This window comes from Otolemur garnettii, unplaced genomic scaffold (genome assembly GCF_000181295.1).
Source record: "Otolemur garnettii isolate 467f Iridium unplaced genomic scaffold, OtoGar3 scaffold00007, whole genome shotgun sequence".
NCBI classification, from domain to species: domain Eukaryota; kingdom Metazoa; phylum Chordata; class Mammalia; order Primates; family Galagidae; genus Otolemur; species Otolemur garnettii.
The window spans coordinates 3,606,519-3,616,881 of record NW_003852402.1 but is presented as its reverse complement, the minus strand read 5'-3'; the positions used below and the strand labels follow the sequence as shown (position 1 = coordinate 3,616,881).

The 10,363-nt window shown below is 48.1% G+C and overlaps 1 pseudogene; it reads left to right on the top strand.

Moving 5' to 3' along the window:
* The window catches only part of LOC100942561, a 10,715-nt pseudogene extending 5,478 nt beyond the window's left edge, over positions 1-5,237 (top strand).
* Positions 5,238-10,363: the final 5,126 nt, after the last annotated feature.

Here is a 10,363-nt window from a genome sequence, read left to right as displayed (position 1 = left end):
TGTTGTGGCGGGTGCTTGTAGTCCCAGCTACTTGGGAGGCTGAGGCAAAAGAATTGCTTAAGCCCGGGAGTTGGAGGTTGGTATGAGTCACAGCACTCTACCCAGGGTGATAGCTTGAGGCACTGTTTCAAAAAAGAATGAAAAGGAAATAAATACATTTTAGATAAATTTTAGGGAATTCATCACCAGCAGACTTTCATTGAAAGAAATACTAATGGGTGTTCTTCAGACAGAAAAATAAAACATCAGGGGAAGATGCAGTTTCAGGAAGCTTAATGAGAAAGGTAAGGGGAACTATCCGGAATGCAGACAGTCCCAAGTTCACGTGCCAACTCACACGAATGGGGGCTGTTAGAGTAGGTCCTCAAGTTATAAACATATAGTTGACATAGGACTTACACTTAGAAACGGGCTTTTACAGGTAATAGGTAAATGTACTGTTTCAACTTAAAAATTCAACTTAAGAGCAGACCTACAGAACCCATCTCATTTGTAACTATAGATCAATTTTTAAATAAGTTAAGGCTGGGTGCGGTGGCCTGTAATCCCAGCACTCTAGGAGGCCAAGGCAGGAGGATCACTTGAGCTCAGGAGTTCGAGACCAGCCTGAGCAAGAGAGAGACCCACATCTTTACCAAAAATAGAAAAACTTGCCTAGCATCTGTAGTCCCAGCTACTTGAGAAGCTGAGGCAGGAAGACTGAGCCCAGGAGTTTGAGGTTGCTGTCAGCTATGATGATGCCACTGCACTCTACCTGGGGCCAGGGATGGGAGAGGAAAAACTGTCCTAAAAAAAAAAAAAAAAAAAAGCACTCTTAGAAATAATCTGTGGGTCAAATAACCTATGTGCAATTACATAGCAAATTGGAAATAACGTTGATCTGAATGATAGGGAAAACCAGTGTGTGAAAGTTCTTGAGACACAGATAAAGCAGTGTTTAAGGGAAATTTAGAACTTGGAAATGCTGCATTAGGAAACAATAGAGATTTGAAACCAATGGTCTGAGTTTCCACCATAAGAAGCTAGAAAAAGAAGAGCAAATTAAAGTAAATGAAACCAAAACCTGCTTCTTTGGAAAGTTCGATAAGGTTGAAAGATCTCCACTAGACTGCTTATGAAAAACTCACAGATTATCAACCTCAGCATGAAAGACAGGATATCACCACAGAGTCCATGAAATAGTAAAAGGAAAATGAGGGACTATTATGAACAACTTTATGCCAAAAAAAATTGGTAACGTAGATGAATTATTTCTACAAAAGACATAAATTATTAAAAAATGGATCCAAGAAGAAATGGAAAATCCAAATAGCCCTATACCTAATGAAGAAATTGAATTGTGATTAATCTCCCCACCAAGAAAATTCTAGGCCTGTGCTTTCCGTCTCATCTCTCTCTGAAGAGTGACTCACCCAGCAGCCAGGCTGATCTTTCTAGAGCTCTGATCTGCCATGTCATCTCCCTGCCCAGAGCTTTTCAGAGGCTCATACACCAGTATGGCACGACGGTTATTTATAGTCGGGCTGCTGCGTCTTTTTTAATGCCACCCTTTCACCTCTGTGCCACACACGTGGGCAAGTGCACACACAGGGCCCATAGGTCCCTGCTACCTACCCTAGGTTCTCTGGCAGCTCTGCCCCCCAACCCCACCAGGGGGCGTGTGGGAACCTGTGGGGAGATCACTGATGCTCAGGGAGCAGGGGCCTCAGTGACAAATACCTAGTGACTGATGTGGGCAACAGGCCCCACAGTGGAGAAGCCCCTGTTCAGAATGCCAGTAGGACCCCACCTATCCGAATCTTTTACTTTCGCTCACCTGTTAGTTCCACCATAGTTACTTTACCTGGCTTTGGGGGCCTGCTTAAATGGCACCCCCTGGAAACCTTTCTGAGCCAATGCCCAGCAAAGGCATTGCGCCTCCACCACCTCCACCCGCCCTAGCTTTCATTAAATAGAAGCAAGTTAAATTCCAGGAGCAGGAACTTTTACTCTGAATATACTCTGGAACACATGGAGAAGGGGGTTAAGGGAGTCTGGTGTTTACTCTGTACCTTGGTAAATCTGCCCACTCTCTAGAGAGGCTCTCTCCCCCATCTCCAAGTGGTTTTCCTGGAGCCTCTGGCTTTCACCTGGACCTGCAGGATACCCACTGTCCTCACCTGCCCTCTTCGCCTTCCCCGTCCCCATGCATCTTTGGTTTTTATAGTTTTAACTTTTAATCATTTTAACTCTTCTTCCTATCCATGTTTCAGCACTTACCGCGCTTCCCTGTCTCCACTCCCAGGCTGGGCGCCCATCTACCTGTGGACACTCCTGGCCCAACCCTCAAAGGAAGATCTTTGCGAATAAAAGGGAGAATCTGTGTTTTAAACAAAGGGAGGGCAGGAATCACCCTGCAGCTTTTCCCACCATGTTTGCCAGGACACGCGGCAAAGAGGAGCTTAGTCTCAGTTTGGGTATCATTTCTTTTTAATTCTGCATTGGTAATTACGGGTTGTGGTATTATTGAAATCTGAAAAACTTGGGGAAGAGGAGAAGAGTCCTTGTGCTGTTGTCATTGACTCTTTGCTTCTTTAAGTGTATGGTTGAGTCTAAAGACCTGTCAGTCAAGGAGAGAGGATTAGCCTCACCCATGTGAAGGGAAAAGTGGAAAAGGGAAAAAAAAAACCTTGTCTGAACTTGAAAATAAAAATGCTGATGTGGTTTTTATTCCAGAAACATATCTTACTGATTAAGAGTGTGGAGAGCTGCTGGCTCGTGGGTGGCCCCTGTGTCAGCCCTCCCGCTCCACTGGGCCAGGTTGGCCGCCCACAGGCCATCAGAGGCAGTGGCTGGTGGTGTTCCCTGTGGATGGGCACGGGTGTGTGCGCATGGGCTCCACGGGCACCTTCACTCAGCGTGTTTGTCTGCAGGGAAAGAGCCTGCACTTATAGTCAGATGATGGGGCTCAGTTCTAGCCCAGAGATGCCACTTACTGAGAAAGAGTGACAAATTCCTGAGCTGTAGTTTCATCATCTATGAAACAGCGTTGTGGCACCTGCTTTGCTGAGGCCAGCAAGACAATGCAAGCCCCGCTCATGCCATGTTCTGATACAAAACAGGTGCCTGAGAGCAATCACTATTCCAGGGGTCCGATGGCATCCATGGCTGGAGCCCCCCTGCACCCACATTCCCTAGACTCTCTGCGGCAGAGCTCCTTTCCGGCAGCCATTCTCTTGCTGAGCCCTGCACCGTGGATTTGCAGGGCTGCAGGAGAGGCCTTAGCCCTGGCGGGCCTCAGTTTCCACCACTGTGAAATGGGGCTGACACCTCAGCACGCATCGACCACACAGGGCTTGTGGCTTGGCATGGTCACAGAGGCCGCTGCCAGGCGGGCAGCCTTTGCCAAGAGCTGGCTTCCTCCCGGCCCGGCCCGGCTGGCATTTTCTCCAGTTTCACTGGGTTGGGTTGCAGAGCGATGGCAGCGATTGATAATGCTGTAATTGGGGTGACTCGGGTATTTTCCGAGGTGCTGCCACAGATGACTCATGCTTGGTAAGTCGACATTCCACTGCCATCAGGCGCGGGAGCCGGTTAAATGGCCTGATCAGGCCTGTGGGTTTCACAACTTCATTGTCTGAATGTGAGGTCCTAGAGTTACCCAGGGATTCCACACCTGGGAGATGTTTACGTGCAGCCTTTGTTCCCAGTGTCCTGCACACACAGGGTTTTCTTGGAGGCATTTAGCAGGCATCTAGGGGGTTTTCACTGCAATTTGTTCCCAGCAATTAATAACCTGTAAATAATAAATCTGCTCACAGCTGGACTGCGCCTCCCTCCTCAGGCCCCACTCCTCCCGCCTCTCCCCTTCCCTGCTCATCCCTTTCCCGACCCTACCCTCCCTCTCCTCCTTTTCTGGGTCTCTGCTTGGTCGGTTGTCTGTCTGTCACTGCCATTGTCGTAGAGTCATTGTGAGGGGTCCCATGGCTCTCTCTGAGAACACCCCATTCCCATCCTCAAGGGCCAGCCCAACTGAGCATTTGCTTAAGAGTGAGGGGTTCCTGAGAAGTGTGGGGACCCAAGCAGTCCTGAGGGGCCCCCAGCCCCTCCCCATTCCTCTGTCAGGGGCTGAGCTCCAGGGAGCATGTGCTTTGGCTTGAAAGTGGGGAGGACAGTGCACTGACAGAGTCACTGGGGAGCCTTCCAGGTACCTATGTGGCTGTAGCCCATGTGCCAGAAGGGACAAGGCCAGAGGCCAGACACAGAAGGCCAGAGAACCTCAAGTGTGACCCACAGAGGGAATCCCTTCCAGGGATAGTGCTCAGCCCTCCCTGCTGACCCCAGACCTGTCACAGTGGCTGCTGAGTCCCCATTCTGTCCCAGGCCAGTGCCCTGCTCTGCTAGAGGGAGTGATGATATGCACAGGGACAAGCAAGTGCGGGCCCTGAAGGAAGCGGGCCTGTTTGCAAGGTCAGAGCCCTGCCCTTCACATTCTAGCTGTGTGGCCCCAGGCAAGCTGCCTGCCCTCTCAGGGCTTTGATTTCCTTCTCTATAAAGGGAGCTGATGCCTGTGAGGGGCCATCCACAGCAGCTGAGAGCAGCAGAGGGCTCTGGGGCAGAATGCAGTCCCCAGGGTACTGGGGAGGCTGTGCGAGGCCACAGATGACCCTGCACTGCCCTCTGGGGGAGGCCTGGCTGGAGAGAGGAGGGTGTGCCCTCTGCCTGCCTGCTGTCCCCTCCCACAGACTCAGGCCGCTCCCAGTTCTTCCGGACCTCCCCACCCGTCCATTCCCTGGCTCTCCACTCCTCCATGTCTCCTCCCCAATGACGATGAGAGCCAGGACAATCGTGACAGCTGACCAGAGCGTCACTTGCGTGGCACTTTCACTCTCGGGCACCTAGGAGGTTGGGCGAGTATTGTTTTTATTTACAGAGGGAAGGAGGACAACCATCCCCCAACCCACCCCCATCTCCCCCCCCCCCCCGCAGACCTGGACAGGCCGGCCGCTGCCCTGCCCCCAGCAATGTCCCTCCTCCTCCCCATGATCCCACCCTGGGGACCCAACCTTCTCCGACTCACAGCCAAGCCTGCCGCCTACGCGCTCCCCTCCACCACGCTGCCCCTACCAACCCCTGGCCAGCTCCCCACCCATTCCTTCCCCAGGGCACCCTCGGGCTTCCATGTCCCTCCTCAGACTTTCAACAGCTGCCGGGTCATCTCTCTGTTGCTTTGGAAAACGAAGCCCCTGGAGGGTTGAAGGTCATCTGCTTGTGTTCCCATTGCCATCCCCATTCTCCTGCCCTGCTGCCACGGTCTTCCAGGTCCTCCAGGTCACTGTCCCCTGTGCTGCCGCACCCCTGCAGTGCTCCCACCTGCTGCTCCTCCCCCTCCAGGTGGGTCTCTACCACATCTACATGCACTCCTGGGGGCCCACCCGGTTCCACTCCAGCCTGGCACTGCCCGGCTCCAGGCCCCGGTTCTCAGCGTTTCGCGGCCCCTCAGGCTCACCTGCTGAATCTTCCCAAACACAGAAAACAGCTCCACCCTTTCACTTGCTCACCCAAAATCTTCAGGATGGTCCCTGACTCCCTTATTTCTCTCAAACCCCACGCTTATTCTGTCAACCAGTACTTTGGCTCTACCTTCCAATATGTCTCAAATCTGGCCAACTCTTGCCACCTCCTCAGCTAGGGTACCATGAACAGTTTTGGCCTTGTGGTTGTCACATTGCACCTTTTCTGGGCTCCTTGCCTGTGGTATGGCCACCATCGGTCACCACCCATCACCCCTTTTCCTGACTGACACAAGTCAAACCATGTCATCATTCCTTCTTGCTGCAGACCTGGACGCTGTTCCCTCAGGTGCCTGCTGCCTCACGCTCTTGCCTCTGCCAATCTGTGCTAAAATGTCACTTTCTCAGTGAAGTTGCACCTGCACCTCCTTGCACTGTGCCCTCTCTCTTCTTCCCTCCTTCATACTTGCAACCATCCAGCCAACCTGTGGTCTATTTTGTGTACTGTCTAGCTCACGAGGGCAGAGATGTTGACCTCTCTGCATCCTGGGACTAGGACAGCTTTAGCACACGGCAGGTGCTGGCACATGGAAGGCCCATTGCCCTTTCCCCAGTAGCAGGAGTCCCAACAAGGAGGTCCTAAAAGCGAGTTCTCTCCAATCCAGAGCACTCTTCAGCCTTTGACTCCCACTCAGTGATTCATCCAGGGCCAGAACGGGTGGTCCTGACCCCAGTACCCTGGATGGTCAGAGGTCAGCATCAAAGCCGGATCAGCTCCCCAGCTTAGCCCTGGCTGCCACATTCTCGTGACAGCTGTAGAGCTGGAGAAATCCAGCAGGCCCAAGCTCAGCCTTGGACTCAGACCTCTGCTGCCACACACATATGCACACACCTGCTCATGCGTGTGTGCACACACACGCACATGCTTACACACATACACACTCACATACGTACTCCCTTGCAGGCCCTGCCATGGTTAGGGAGCCTGGGGTCCAAGACTCATTATATCCTGGCTGCAGACTGAACCCCAGGGGGGCCTTTCCTATCAAGAACATCGTGTGCAGCATCTTCTTATTTCATAGGCAGGAGGATGGGCCCAAAGGGGTGATGTGTTTTGTACCACCTGTTGCTCCTGGTTCCAGGAACAGTGTGACTTCATAGTGCCACGCTTGGACGTGGTGAGGGAGGGTTGCACCTTGCTGGATAAATACTAGCCTCGGTAACGGCCTCCTCCAAGTGGAAAGGATGAAAGTGACCCTAATGGTCACTATGTGGGTGGACAAACAAGATGACCAATGGGAATGCTTTCAAAGACCAGGTATTAATGACCCGTGGCTGTAGTTAACATAATTGCAGGTTTGGCTTGACAAAGACTGAATTGCAATAAGCCCTCAACAGGCTGTTGTTTTATTTTTTCCCCTTCCTGACTTGTTGTCTTTTGGACTTCTTTTCTTCTTTTTTGTTTTTCTAGAGACAAGAATCTCACTTTGTCACCCTCAGTAGAGTGCTCTGGTGTCACAGCTCACAGCAACCTCCAGCTCTTGGGCTTAGACAATTTTCTTGCCTCAGCCTCACGAGTAGCTGGGACTACAGGAGTCTACCATAATGCCTAGCTATTTTTTGTTGCAGTTCGTCTGGGGCTGGTTTTGAACCCGCCACCCTCAGTATATGGGGCCAGTGCCCTACTCACTGAGCCACAGGTGCGGTCCCCCTTGGACTTTTCTTACTGGGACACTAGTCTGTTTCTCCAATTTGGAGAAACTGCTGTCTGAACAGCAATCTGAACCATAACCTGGGGCTTCTAGGCTCTCTCCGCCTTGGCATCACTAAGATGGTGAACACCAGGCACTTTTTGCATGATCAAAGCCACTGAACATCCTACAGGATGCTGTTTCTGGGTTGTTTGCCTCTGTCCGTGTGCCCTTTCCAGGCACCTAGTGCCCTTTGTCACATTTCAATCTCTCTATCAAAACTGCTGTCTACTGTCTTCCCCATCACCACCACTAGTCCATCATCCCATAGCCCTTAGGAGTTTGTGGCACGGACCTGAAGTCAGAAAAGGGTTGGTGTTTTGTCTGACTTTGCATGAGATCACACACCTTGCAAGTAGCAGATGGCAAGATGGAGTAACAGGCTGCATTTTTACTCCCACCAAAGCAATCAAAAGAATCAGACAGAATATATGAAAGAGTAGTTTTCAAGACACTGGACATGAGGCAACAAAATGCAATGATTTGGGGGAGTCAGTAAATAAGCAAGGGGAGCCCTCCAGTGCCCCTGTTCTCTTCCTTAAGAGAGTCCCCAGGCCATGTTGCAAGGAGGTACAGCCCAGAGGATCCCAGAGGACTCTGTGAGTTGGAGAGGTGGAGCTGAGAGTCCAGGAAGACCAAGGCAAGTAAAGTTCATTGGACGGAATGTCACAGAAAAGAGAACTGCACAGAGAAGAAACCTAGAGTCACGCAGAAGGTCCTTTTCAAGGGTCCCTCAGAGTACAAATCATTCCACACGTGTCAGGAAATGACTTGAGACCTGCGGAAAGACTCACCCTAAAGGATGAAAGGGAACAATGTTTGTATAGGCAGGAATTATATCTGTTCCCAATAGCCAGTCTGGAAAAATCCATAATTCTGGTGGGACATTTGGTGTGTGAGTTGGGGGTGAGAGAGGCAGTATTGAGCCAGAAAGATCTTGCCTTAATAGTGGAAAATAATTAGCCCTAAACTGAGTACTTATCCAGATCTGCCTTGGACAGAGTGAAAGCAGAACTCAACCCCCCCCCCCCAAATTAAACTGATTCCATATAACTTAAATGCATCCAAGAAGAACAGAGCTCAAGAGTACTTATTGGAATATGTGTACAAGGTAAAATTTTACAAATGTCAGGTATCTTATCAGAGATTATGATGCATACAGAATAGCAGGAAACTTTATTAACATTTCCACAATGAGTAAATAATCAAAACAGGCCCAGAATTAAAACAGAAGCTAGAACTAGCAAAGAAGGATATTAAAAATAATTACCATAATTACATCCCATAAGTTCAAATTATAGAGACATGGAAATTTAAAAAAAATACCCAAATCAAACTTCATTGAAAACTATAACGCATAAGATGAAAAATACATTGGATGGAATAACAGAAAGTTAGACATTGCAGAAAAAAAATGGTTAGTAAACTTGAAGACATAGCAATATAAATTATACACAGTGGATCACAGAGAAAAAGAATCCCACAAAATAGAGAACACCAATGAGCTGTAGGTCAACTGCAAGCAGCCTTATATATGTGTAACAGGCGTCCCTGAAGGAGAGGAGTTAGGGGACTGAAAAAATATTTGAAGACATAATGAACAAAATTTTACCAAAACAATAAACCCACAGGTCTGAAAACTCAAAAAACTTCAAACACAAGAAGCATGAGGAAAATACCAAGGCACATCCTAATAAAATTGCTAAAAAATAGTGACAAAGAGAAAATCTTAAGAGCAGCCAGAGGGAAAAAAGATACATTACAAAGGAAGAAAATAAGAGTGGCAACAGATTTCTTATCAGAAACAATGTAGGTGGAAAGATAGCACAGCAACATATTTAGAATGAGGGAAAAACCCGTCAACCAATACCCACACTTAAAACAAAAGTATATTTCAAAAGATATTTTTAACAAAAATATGCACAATGAAATAGCTTTTAAAACCAAAGGTTAAATAATGACATTATTGAACACACACATGCAGGGGGAAAGTTTATCTATTCTCTAAGAAATGTTATCGAAAATCCTTTATGCAAAGGAAACATAATACCAATGCAAATATAGATCTACACAAAGGAATTGAAAACACTGAAAATGGTACCCTTCTGGGTATTTTTTTAATTTTTTAATTATTTAAATCTCCTTGAAAGGTAATTGAAAAGAAGACCTAAATAAATGGAAAGATAACCCATATTCATGAATGGAAAGTGTCCATATTGTTAAAATGGCAGTACTACCCAAAGTAATCTACAGATTCAATGCAGTCCCCATCAAAATTCCAACAGCTTTTTCCAGGCAGAAATGGAAAAGCCAATCCTCAAATTCATATGGAATTGCAAGGGGCCTCAAATAGCCAAGAAATCTTGAAAAAGAAGAACAAAGCTGGAAGACTCACACTTCCTGACAACACTTCCTCACAACCTACTACAGAGCTACAGAAATCAAAACAGAGTAGAACTGGCATGAAGACAGATACGGGGATCAACGAGATAGACTTAGCAGTCGAGATATAAAAGCAGACATTTATGATCAACTGATTTTCAGCAAGGTTATCAAGACCCTTCACTAGAGAAATAATCATCTCTTCAACCAGTGCAAAGACAACTAGATATTCACATGCGAAAGAGTCAAGTTAGATCCCTACCTCACACCATATACAAATCAATTTAAAATGATTGATGATAGGCTCAGCACCTGTGGCTCAAGCGGCTAAGGCACCAGCCACATACACCTAAGGTGGCGGGTTCGAATCCCCAGCCCGGACCCATCAAACAACAAGGATGGCTGCAACCAAAAAATAGCCAGGCGTTGTGGCGGGCGCCTGCAGTCCCAGCTACTTGGGAGGCTGAGGCAGGAGACTCGCTTGAGCCCAGGAGTTGGAGGTTGCTATGAGCTGTGATGCCATGGCACTCTACCCAGGGGGATAGCTTGAGGCTCCGTCTCAAAAAAAAAAAAAAAAAAGCTTCTGGTACTAATCATTAAGTTTAACAAGGTTGCAGGAACACAATTTATATACATAAATCAATTATATGTCTATATACTAGTAATGAGCAATTGAAAATGAAGACTACAAAATTCTATTTGCAGTAGCACTATACATACAAAATAGTTCAGGATAAA